The sequence below is a fragment of the Onychomys torridus genome, chromosome 7 (genome assembly GCF_903995425.1).
Source record: "Onychomys torridus chromosome 7, mOncTor1.1, whole genome shotgun sequence".
Classification (NCBI taxonomy): Eukaryota; Metazoa; Chordata; class Mammalia; order Rodentia; family Cricetidae; genus Onychomys; species Onychomys torridus.
Window position 1 is genome coordinate 40,304,143 of NC_050449.1, and position 13,162 is coordinate 40,317,304.

The following is a 13,162-nucleotide window of genomic DNA, read 5'->3' on the forward strand; positions in this document are numbered from 1 at the left end:
GAAGTGTTATCAGCACAGAGTAAAATTAGATGACAAAAAAGTATCAGTTGCAGTTAGCAAATAGCAGCAACATCCTCTGGGCTGTACTGTGGCCAAGCTGTCTGCCCAGAGCCCAGAGCCGAGAGCCCCAGCAACCCTGTCCTCTTTTCCTCTCCTCGCACTGTACACCTGGCCCACTGCCATTCTTAGTTGAGCCTTGGACCTTTCTGATGCCTTTTCTGTTTGTCTAGAACCCCTCTGTCCTTACTGAAAGAAGCTTCCAGAACTCACAGCTAAGGAGCCCCAGGGACCCTCACCACCAGATCCCTTGTTCTTGTTTTTCATTCCAGTCACAAAGAATGATATTGTACTTTTTTGTGCAAACATTTTAAATGATTGAATAGACATCTCAATATAAAAGATCTCTTTCCTTTCATAAATTAGTGTTTTAACCAAAGTGACTAATGCACAAAATTTAAAAATCAAATAATATCATAAGATTTTGTAGGAAAATCCATCAGGCCCGGAACACTTCTTTTTCCATCCTCTAGAGACAATCACTCCCAACTCTTGGCCAGTTCTCCTGTTATCTAGATCCTTTCATTTAAATAACACACCACTACATTTGAACCCAAGATTTTATCACATATTTTATTTTATTATGGTTTTAAATACATAGAAATGCCAAAAGAATTTTCAGTGACAATCCATAAACTCTAGATTATAAATTAACATTTTTCTGTATTTTGATTTTTTTTTTACTTATCTACCCATTTGCCCATCTACCACCCACCCATACACCCATCTACTCACCAACACAATCAACTATCCATTCAACCACCAACCCATTCATCTATTTATCCACTCACCCATTCATCAATGCATTCATCTGTCTACCCATCCATCCACTCACCCATTAACACATGCATATATGTACATGTATACACCTCATCCATCCACCCACCCACTCATCCATCCATCTACCCATCAACCCACTCATCCATCCATCTACCCATCAACCCACTCATCCATTCATATGCCCATTCATCCACTCATCCATTCATCTGCCCATTCATCCACTCATCCACCCATCTATCCTACTTTTGTTGTGTTTAAGTCAGTTGCAGATACAAATGTACTTTATCTTCAGAAGCTTCACACTGTGTCTCATGAGAGGTCAATATTTGCTTTTGGTTTATTTTGTTTTTCCTTTGAATTTTTTTGTGTAATGGAATGTGTAGATGGTGAGTATACCAATTCACACGTTTCAGAGAAATATATCCAACTTTGGAACCAAATTGCCACCAAAATCAGAACTGCACTGTTACCCAAAGGCTTTCCCTTATACACCTCAGAGAACGTTAATTGATGCCTCAGAAAGCAGGTAGCCATTAAGGAGTGTTCTTTCTGTGTGTCTCTCTTCCTGCATGCCTTTATCTCTGTCTCTTTCTTCCTCTTATATCAAATGTAAGTGAACAGTTTTTGACCTTACCTACTGACTTCCTGTTATGGCTCAAATCTTAACTCATATTGAGTCACGAGGATTGCCATAACTTGCACAGTGAAGCCCAAGTCACCCTGGGCTGCAAAGTGAGACCCTGTATTGTAAAAGAGGTCATAGCTCAAGCTTTGTTTTCCTTCCCATAATATACTTACATCACCCTTCAAAAGCTTTAATCGGTATCATCTTCATACATAACAATAAACAAAAAGTTCCTTCCTGGGACACTACCATGCAATGGTCCTTCTGTACAACTTTGCTCTCCTCATTTCTGGTTAGCTTTCTTTGCTGTGCAACACACACTCAAACACACACACACACACACACACACACACTCACACACACTCACTCACAGTGATTTAACAGAACTAGAAAATTCTATCATCCTTATTTGCTACCTGACTGAATGTATCAGATAATCTATAACTTATTTTCTCCAGAGGAGCCGCCTTCCCATCAGCTGAGAGCTTCTTTCTCCAGGCTTTCAGAGGCCGCTCATCTCTGGTGCCTGAGACATCACCAGCATATACCTTAGACCTTTAGCGACCCTTTCAATCTGCAGACCAACATCTCTTAGCTTGGGGAAATTTTCTTCTATTATTTCTTTGATAATTATCCCCTCCATTTTCTCTGAACCTTTCTAGAATTCCTAACGGTCAAATGGCCAACCTCCTGAACTGATACTTTAATGTTCTCATTCTCTTTGCCATTATCTGCCTCTCTCTGCCTCGGATTCTCTCTCTTTCTGTTCCACTTCTGGGGAAATTTTATCTATTTTATCTTTCAAACCTTTTATTGAATTTTGAATTTTTGCTATCACTTTTAATAGCCAAGAGCTCTCTCTTGCACTTTGATTGTCATATATGATAGCCTGAATCTACACCTATCCGCGATCTCTCTGTCTCTCTATATCCCATCTCCTATATTTTTAATTTCATGTGAAATCTCTGCTTATATCTCTAGGAGGACATTATATATACATATATAAATATATGTGTGTACATTTGTACATGTATGTGGTATGTATATTTGGGTGTGCATGCACATATGTGCACATACATAAGGATGCCATTCTTTAGGCGCTATCCACTTATTTTAGAGATCTGGTCTTTCACTGGTCTGGAGCTCGCCAATGACCTGATTGACAAGGAGAGCCCCAGGGATTTGCCTATCTCTGTCTCCCCAGTACTGGGATTATAAACTAATGCCACTATGCAAATATATGCATATATATGATTAAATTCAGGCCCTTATGCTTGTAAGGCAAGCACTTTACTGACTGATCCATCTTTCCAACCCCGTGTTTGAAGTTTTCCTCTAGTCTTCTATTGTCCCAGCTTCTTCTAAGTTCCTTCTCTTCCTTTCATCTTGTGTGGCATTAATAATGACAAGAGTTCTTTGGTAGCCCATATCTGAGTGTATGAGTCATTAAGCAAACCTGACTGGGGACCATAGAGTTGGCTCATGGTTAAAAACACCTCCCGCTCTTCTAGGGGACCTAGGTTCAGTTCCCAACAGGTTCCCAGTGAAGAACAGTTTGCCTGTAACCTCAGTTTCAGGAACTCCAGTGCACTCTTCTGGTCTCTGCAGGCACCAGGCATGCACGTGGTACACACACAGAAGTAGGCATTCACACATCATACACATAGAGTTAAAACAAGTAAATCTTGAACAAAAATAAAAGTTAGGGCATTACTGATTCTTTATATGCATTTTTAAAAAGCAAAAACAGAAAAAGAAAACCTGGCCTGAAGTTGTCTGGTCATGAATGGGCCCCATCGGACTGGTGGCTTTCACTGTGAGGTGAATAGTTATGGAACTGAGTTTTCTTGGGAGGACACCCATAAATTAATATCGCCTTTCTTCCCTTAAGCCAACTGAGTTTTTGAGAGACGTCTACTGGTTGCTTCCATTTTGAAGGGTTGGCTAGGGGAGGGCATTGACAGTGGCCCTGTCAGGCACAGGTTGTCTGATGCCTTCCTTCTGCCCACAAAGTGCCTTCCAGTTCCCTTCCCATTCACCTTCTTCTGGGAATGGCTCCTTCCACTCAGCCTGGTTGCCTATCTGCATGGGCCAGGTGAACAACCTGCTGACCTAGTCTTTCTGTCTGCCTGCCTTCCAGGGCACCAGCTACCTCTAACTCCTCAGACCTCCTGGGGGCCACTGGGATGTGCCTTCTTATTCCGCTGTGCTTTCCTCTGCAAGCTGGCCATTCAGACTTTCCCCATCCTGGGAAGTCAGTTGCCCACCAGCATGTGCTTATGACTTCCCCCAAATCAGACATTTCCTCCCCATTCCCGTCACCTCCACTTCCTTTTCCCTGGCGGGATTTTGTCGATTTGAGTCTCCCATTAGTGTGATTTCAGGAGGGAGCTGTGGTAAACGATGGTGGTCGACCTCCCACATCTAACCCGAAGTCTGTGGGTTTGACATCTGCCTTCCCCACTAACCTAGCACAGTCCCACAGCTAGACCCTCACCAGCTTCTGTCCTCAGCTTTCTCAGCACCTAGCAGCGTGCCTCACACACACTAGCAGCTTAGGCAATAGGTGTTGACTAAATTAGAAGTGTGGAGGCAAGCAGGGTTGGCAGATAGGCTTGGTCATACTGTGATGGCAGAAACACACACACACACACACACACACACACACACACACACACCAAAAACCTTTAACTCCATCCATTCAAATATTCTGGTTAGAATTCCCCAATCAGGCAGATGAAGAAGCTCAGAGGAAGAGCCCAACTCTAGCACCTCTCTCTCTCTCTCTCTCTCTCTCTCTCTCTCTCTCTCACACACACACACACACACACACACACACACACACACACACACACACATGCTTGTCTACTCCCCACCCAGAGCAGGGCCTTCTGTCTAATGCCTGGAGGGGAAGGGAACCAGAAATCTCCATTCTAGAAGTCTGGGGGAGGGAGGGAGGAGGAGGGAGAAGGGGGAGGAGTGAGTGGGGAGGGAGAAAAGGATGGGAGGAGAGGGGAGAGAGAGAGAGAGAGAGAGAGAGAGAGAGAGAGAGAGAGAGAGAGAGAGAGAGAGAAAGACAGCCTGGAGGCCTCAAGGCCCAGCACCAAGCCCTGATGCTGGCTGAGGAGCTAAAAATACTGGGCTTTCCCTCCCGTGTCCCCCCCCCCCCCCCTCTGCTGTCTCAGTGTAGTTTTGAAAACGAGGCAGGCTCTTTCTAGTTCTCCCTTTCCACTGTCACTATTTCAGTTTTTATCTCCACAACAGAAATTCCTTCCAACTTTCCGCCCTGTCTCCCTCTAATGCTCTTCACTCTCAAATGCTAATAACCTCCAGCTGTAAAAGGCTTAGAAGTGGCTCTAGATTGTTTGATCTTTGGCCTGTGATCTGCTTTCATCTCTGTGCTTTCAAATGTTACTTTAGATTTACTTTAACCTATTAACGTGCTTGGTATTCATAGACACGCACACTCCAAAACAGCTTCCACGCTCCCCAACTGCAGCACGCCCCCCCACTCCCTATTATAGCTGGGCCGGAAACTGAAACTCCCAGCGCAGACCGGAACTTTCCGGTGCTGGATGGAGGAGGCCTGGAAGGCAGGGCAGGGAAGGCTGCACGCGGAGAGCCTGGGGAGGCTATGCAGGAGAGTGGTGGGAAGGAAAGGGAAGGAGGAAGGAGGAAGGAGGAAGGAGGAAGAGCTGAGGGAGCAGAGAAGGAAGTAGAGAAGGGGGAAGAGGCAGAGAAAGGAACCAGGAGTACAGAAGTCAGGAAAGGGTCCAGGACTGCTAGCCTCCTTGCTGGTTACACACAGTCTAAATCTACTCTCCCCTGATGGAGGATGGGGACCCAGAGCCCGCTGAGTTAGTGCTTGAGATTTCCAGCTTGTGGTTGAGCTGGGGTGTGTGGCATGTTGTTTCCACAGGAAACGAGAGGCATGAATATGGATGAAACTCCTCACTGAGACCACAAGGGTACAGTTCAATTATTTGCTGTATAAAGTAGCATGCGAGGATATTCAGTACTTGACCATTTCTTCTGTGTACAAGTGTGTGTGTGTGTGTGTGTGTGTGTGTGTGTGTGTGTGTGTGTGTGTAGTGTGTCCACACATGCAGGGATGTGTGACTGTGACAGGGTGTGTGGAGGTGGCTGGAGAAGGTTCCCCAAGCATCTGCAGGACATCCTTTGAAAGGCACCCTGCCATTCAGGCCCTCCTTGAACGCCCCTGTGAGAGCAGAGTCCTGGAGATGATATGGGTGGGGGCTCCCCATTTTTCTACCTGCACACCCTCACTGCAACACACACACACACACACACACATTTGCTTTCTCCAAGCTATGGGGTCACCCCACAGCCTCCTAATTGACCAATAGACAGAGACCCAGAGGAGGACTGCAGATCTCAAAACATGTGGAGAGCCTTGGAGCTGAAGCCATCCTAAGCCACCCCTTTCCCCAAGCCTGCTCTCTTGTCTGGGAGAAGCAGAAGTCTCTGTTCTCCCTCCTCTGCCTGCCTGCCACCCCAGATAAAACCTGACTACATAGACAGTCTCTGCAGAGGAAAAGCCACCAAAGCCACTGAGAGAGGGCCATAAAACTTCACATGCAGTCAGGAAGTCTCAGGTGCAAGTCTCCAACCCATGGCTCAATCTCTTTCACCTCAGCTTCCTCATCTGTGAAATGGACTAGCAGCTCTCTTTGAGCTTTGCTAACAAAAATAATCCCACCGAGGATATAATTATAAGTTACAGAACACTGATCATGTAGCAGGTACTGTTTTAAGTGCCTTATAAATATTAACTTGCATAATCCTCCGTTAATCCCACTTAATCCCCTTTTAACCCTATGAGGTAGATACTATTATTAGTCTCATTTTCTAGATAAGGAAATGGAGACACAGAAGGTTTAAGTAATTTGCACAAGGTCACACAGCTAGGGCTATTATGTTCATTTTAGACTAATTAGGCTACAGAGGTCATATGAATTCATCAATTACCTCATCCCAGTTCCTTAACATCCCTTGCAGATAGGGGCCACAGTCACAGTTCACACAGAAAGAACGGTCCAATCTCACCCTAGGAAATCAAGTTCATTGCCACGGCAACCCAAGTTCCTTAACATGTTCTGACATGAGGCTGCATCTCCCAGAACAGGTCTAACCTTGCTGTTATTATCATGCATGAGCATTGGCGAAGCGGCAAAGGGGGGACTCACATCTAGGGAGTTAGAAGCCAGGGTGCTAAGGAAAAGGCAGTGTTTCTAGGCTGTCCTGTAGCTGAGACCTTCTCGAGGGCTGTCCTTGGCCTTCTTAGTGCAGTGGGTGGGAGAGCAGAACCCATTGAACCCACACTAGAGTTCTCACAGCCTGGGATCCTACCTCAGGGGATTCTCTTCTGTGGCTTGACCCTTTGGTTTCCTATGGTGGTCAGGACATTGGCTCCAGGACTAAGAAAACAGGCGATCTTAGCCGAGGCTACTCTGGCCACTGAAGCAGAAGATCTACCTACTTGAGGCTGGCCAACACCATCAGCATGTTCAAACATCACTAGCCTTGAAAGTTTTGCTCCCATTCACATCACCGTCTTGTAGATGCTGAATTCAGGTGGCTTCAGCATGGTCACACAGCATCTCCTTGTCACACCCAACTTCACATCCCTTGGCACTCCACAGTTACAGATTGATCACAGTTGAGAAATAGACTAGGAATCCACTTTGTGGCTTCCTGCAGCTGACAAGCCTGTGACTACATTTTCTGGGAATGTCCTGGGCCTGGGTCTTCTGGTGAGCTGGAGGAATCCAAGTTTAAGGTGTGGCTTCTTTCTCTGTCTGGACACTGACTTCTCGCTTGTCCAGTCTAGAAGCCAGCTCTGCATAGCAGTAACCTCCATGATGGCAGAACCCCTGGCCAAATTTGAACTTGGCCTTTCTACTATTGACTTTGTGCCCCTGAGTAAGTACCTGGCCAGAATCTTGCCATCTGTTGAAATAGTGTGGTGTTCATACTTCTGGGGTGTTGGGGCCTTGGGAGCACAGTTTTCTTTTACATACTGACTTCCTGCACAGCCCATTGGGTTCCCCCTAGGAAGGAGTTGAGTGTCACACAGAGCTCACAAGTTAGGGACTTAGTGAAGGCAGACACTTTTGAGGGGGAAGGACATCTGTACCTTTCACTCTGCTGGTAGCAAAGCTCAGACTCTGTCACTGTTTATAAGATAGACAGTCTTGAGGGCTATGGTCAGAATCCAGCTGTGCCTCTTCTGGGCCATTCTGTTCTCTACAGTATGAGGTCTTCCACCTAGCACCAAGAAGATGGTACTTCAGGCCAGGAAGAGCATGTCTAGGTTGCTGTGGTGATTAGGACAAGGCTGATTAGGGCTCTCCCCCTCTTCTGTGGCATTCTTTGGTGCCAGGCTCACCAGGGGTTCGAGGAAGCTGGGAGGAGCTGTCGGCACTGAGAAGTGTGCCCTCTTCTTCACACCACCCACCAGCCCTTAGTTACTGGAAAGAGCAAATGCAAATGGACCCGAAGCACAATACCCAGAATACACTGCCACACTTCCTAGGGGCTTGCTGTAAGTTAAAGCTGGGCTCCTCCTGGGGGCTGACATTTTCCCTGGTTCAAACAACATCTGCGCCTCGCTGAGCTTGGCAAAAGGTGAAGGAGTCAGTCACTGCCATTGTAGACTCAAGTGAGACAGAACAGAGAGAGCCACCACACATCCCTTCCACCTGCACAGGGGAGGGCAGACCCACACAAGCACCCACACATGTACATGTATGTGCCCCCTCACATGTCCTACAACATGTACAACTGGAGGTGCCTCTTACACACATCTATAACACTAATAAGACACACTCCCACTGGTGTGCTGTGTCATGTATATGCTCTTTCCTGGACCTTTAGGCTTGTACAAACACACATGCACAAATACATGCATATGTTTACCATGAAGGGCATACAGGTTCCTGTGACTTGTCCATCCTCATCCTTCCCTAACTCAAGTCATAGTCCCTTCCCTGCCATCTGCTTCCAACCCTCTGACTGGGCAGAAGCAACAGCCACTGCTGAGGATTCAAAATAAATGCATTCTTAGAAGGACCATCTTCCCCTCCAGGCTCCAGGCCAAATCTCCAAATGAAATCAGGCTGGGGAGAAATGAACAAGCGAGATGCAGAAAACAATGTGAAGAAGAAACTCTGAAGATACAAATAATAATAGAAAAAAAAGGTGAGAGTTATTTTTCAGCTCACTGGCTCTCTGAAAAGTAATATAAAGTTGGCCAGCGTCTTCTTGGAACCGACCTTTCTGAGCTGAGACCCAGGCCACACACACATCTCTTTCCTCTCTTTCTATTACCCGAAATTTGTATGGTTTCATCTCCTCTGATTTTCTTTCATTTGTGCGCCTGTGCAAACCTCTGTGTCAGGGGCTCGTTCCTAACCTGGCAGGCCCACCAGGCAGCCAGCTCTTCTCCCTGGCCTCCTGCAGGGCTGAGAATTGAGATCTTCCCAGGGCCCACAGTCTTCCTGCTCCAACTCCTCCACCCACCTGGCCCTCCAGCTGCCTTTGTTCCAAAGAGGGCTTTCTTGTTCTTTCTGATACATTGTCCTCTCTGTGAGCCGAGGGGACAGGTCCTGGAGTGCAGCCGAGCCCAAAGCCTGATGCACCGTGCTGCAGCAGAACACTTATTCACCAGGAAAGAGCATGTCTTCTTCAGGGTTCCTGCTCCAAATTTTCCAGGATAAAGATTCAGGAGGGGGCTGGGAACATTGTTAAGAGTAATATATTGCCTATCCACTGTGGCTCCAGGGCATCCTCTTGAGGGAACAAGATGTGAAAGTCTCACCTAGAGGTATTTCTGCAACTTTCCTCTGTCACCTCCTATCCAAGGTACCCACACACCCACACATGCACATATGCACAAAGACGTGTGAGGTCCACACACATACCTGCACATTCTTTAAACATTCAAACTCACCTATATGTGTATATACTTTAAATGCATTCATATAAGCACAGACATGTAACTTAATATATATGGATACATATGCTTTAAACACATCCACACATACATACAAACATGCACATCTCACAAACACACAAATACATGTCTATACTCCTAAAGAGACTGAACCATGTATGTGCATCACAAACACACACACACACACACACACACACACACACACATACACACACACACTGAGATACATGCATATGTGTGTACTGACACATCTTAATCACATGCACATGTATATACACACATACACACCTCACACACATACAAATATATGTGTATACACCTCTTTTTTTGCTGCCCTAAAAGTGGCACTTTCCTTTTTTTTCTCCTTTCTTTTTCTTTTTCCTTTTTTGAATGCTGAATGCTGTTTATTGAAGGAGAGAGGAGGTCTTAAATACAGGCTTACAGCACAATGGGAGAACCCCAGAGGGCAGAAGTTCGCTAAGGATGTTTTACAATCTTGCATCTAAGCTGTTAATGCCCAATATGCAGGATACACAGACAAGGAACTTCCCTTAAGCATTCAGGAGGGTGGAACCTGGCAGGGAATTAGCATAGGGAGGACATCAAGGTCAAGGTCCGCAAGCAAGGCAACAGGGGCCAAAAACGGGGCCAGGGCCCTACAGGTCCCCCCTTTTACTAAAAAATGAGCTTCTGACTTAGGTTGTGTGGGACATCAGCAGGACACCTTACCCATCATGGAGACACCTGCCCAGGCCACACAGGCATTCTGTCTTAGGTTGGTGAGCACCCCCCAGACATTACCTGTCTCTTTCTCTGAATACTCATTATCATACAGGCTCAGTCGTGTGTGTGAGCTGCAGAGTTAACTGCTGCCAAAGATCTCAAAGTGGCGTTGGGCTTGCAATCTGTGTGTTCGACACAGAAAAGACCAACAGAAGTCCTAACCTACCCATAGCCAGTAGGGTAAAGGCAACTGAGCCATTCCCTTCCTTAACGAGCCTTACTGCAAGTTGGAGTCCTTGTAAGATGGTATCTCCAAAGCAAATGGAACTTGAGTTTATAACTTTCAAAGCCAATAGAAATGTATGTAACTATTGAATTAAATTTATCATGCCCAATAGAATGAAAGATTAACTGACTGTGGTAGCTACTTTTGCTGACAGGGTCTCCACTGTGCTAGCTGTAGTAACCAATTATGAAATGGCAATCCCAGAAACAGTAACAGCATTGGTCACCACTGCTATAACAATGTATACACCTCTAAAGAGACCCAAAAACATACATATGGACACCCGTGACTTAGGTGCATGCACATGTACTGACACATCTTAAGCATACCCTCATCATCACTCATAGGTGCCCAGGTACACATGCATGTTCTTCTTAGGGGTGCCTTTCAAGGTGATGCTGCCACTGTTTTGGTAGTCATGTTAGGGAGTCCAAATTCTTATTGACTTTCGCAATAAATGTATCAACATGGGTTTCACAACCTTCTCCCCTGACTCTGTGGTTCTTTGCTGAAAAGATGATTGAAGGGTGCTGACTTACTCCAAACTGAGTGTGGTCCTTAAGCAGGACCAGTTTGCTGCCCTCTCTGGGTCCACCCCAAGAGCTAAGAAAGTCTGTATGTGTGGATATTGAGTCGGGGAATGGAAAGAAGAGGATGCTGGAAGTGACTGAATTTTTAATTTTTATTTTCATTTTTGCCAAAGCAAAGTAGGAGGAAACAGGCAATTCTTGTGGCTTCCTTCTATGTACTTTACCATTTTCATTCAAATTTTTTAAGTACCTGAGGTGTATGAGGGGCTCAGGATGTGACTCAAGGGGTAGATTGCATAAGACAGTACTGATTATTGACATTAGTGAGTTCTTGGCTGCTTGCATGAATGGGCCCCCCTTCTTTAATCAAGTTCTAGCATTACACTCACCATTCAGTGCAAATGATGTAGGTATTAGCTGCCAACCTCACAGGGGAGGATTATGGACCTCAAGTAAGGTGAATGATTTAAGTGTACTGTAGGCCAATGCTGTGAGCATCCCCAGATCTCAATGGGGCAACACAGTTTCTCCAGCCTTCCTCTCTTCAGTGGGAATTGGTAGGGTGCTAGGATGCTCTACTGGAATAGTAGTCTGGGACCCAAGTGGCTTCTGTCTTGTAGCTCTTCTGCCCATCAGGTTCTTGGAGCATCTCAATTAGGAAGGCAGATGGAAAACAGTAAGCAAGGTTCCTATGTGGTATGCTTTTCTGAGCAAGACCTGGAGGTGGCACGTACCATCTACGGTCACACTGCACAGCTTAGAATAGAGTCATGTGGCTATAGGTGGTGACCAAGGAGGCTGGGAGATACAGTCTACTTCAAAGTGTAGGAAGAAGAGGAGAATGCAGATATTGGTGAGCCATACCCAGCATCACACAGCTAGAGCCCATTCTCAGATGCAGGCCTTTGCCTTCCAGGCACTGTGGTCTACTGTTCTATAGTTTACAGTGAAGCCTTAGGCTTTACCAACCAAATTTGGCCCCGCTTCTCGTTCTAGGTCTAGAAGTCTTTGCATGCTAAGATGAACAATCGGGACCATTGTGTTTAATGACTTATTTGACTTCTGTGTACTCTGTTACGCACACTCTATATAATCTTCACTACCCCCTCATGAAGTAGGTCGGCCTATCTCCTGACTGAGATACTTACACCACAGAGATACTGGGCATCTCACACAAGTCTGAGAGGTAAAGAGGCTGTGGGAGCAGTGCGTTTTTGTTCCAATCTCTCTCCTTTCCACTAGACTGCTATGGCTCCCACCGGCTATAAGACTGGAAGTGGGGTGGACAGAAAGCCACGCTTCTGACCACCAGGATGGGATACTTAGTATGCTGCTGAAGTTATCTGGAGTGAGTGGGGTCCTTGCAGCCTCTTGGCTCTGGGGGACACCTGGAAAACTCTAGCCATCATAGCTCATCTGGATTGGTAATCATAAACTTGGGAACACTGGAAATTGATTTTTGGTTGTACGATCTTGGACAAATCCCCCCCTGGATTGGGAGGCGGGAGGTGGGAGGCATTCATGCTGAGAACCATCTGTAATTGACAGTAACTTGGAGCATCTCACTTAAAGTCCCTGGAATTCGCTTCTTCTATCTTTTCCCCTGGAATTTGAAGACTGAAGCCTCTTATGCTCATTCCGCATCTCAGCCTACCTCCTAATTGGTCTCTCAACACCACAAAGTATCTCTTTACACACCCTTCCTGCATATCCACAACAGAATAACCTGCTTTCTTAGCCACACATGCAATCCCCCCATACTGCTCTGCTGTTCTAAAAGCTATAGCTGTCCACTGCTCTAAAGTCCAAGCTCATTAACAGAGCCCCTGTCTTTCTTTGAAGCGAGGGCTCACATTGCCTGTCCAGACAATTCACCCTCGATTCCCCTAAAACACACCAAATGCTCCCACGGTGATGTCTTTTTCATCCTTATAGCTCCATAACCAGGTGGTCCTCCTTGCCTGCCTGTCAATGCCACCTCTAAAATTTCTTGGTTAATCCCTGCTCATTTTCAATCCTTATATCATCAAATTTGGGTGCCCATATAGCCTCTCTCTTGGGGGGCCTTTGCTGTGTGGTCATCCTTGACTAGCTCCTATCACCTCATTAGATGGCAAACTTCGTGAGGCGGAGATCCGAGTCTCATGTAATTTACACCCTTAGATATGTAGACACATAAATGATCA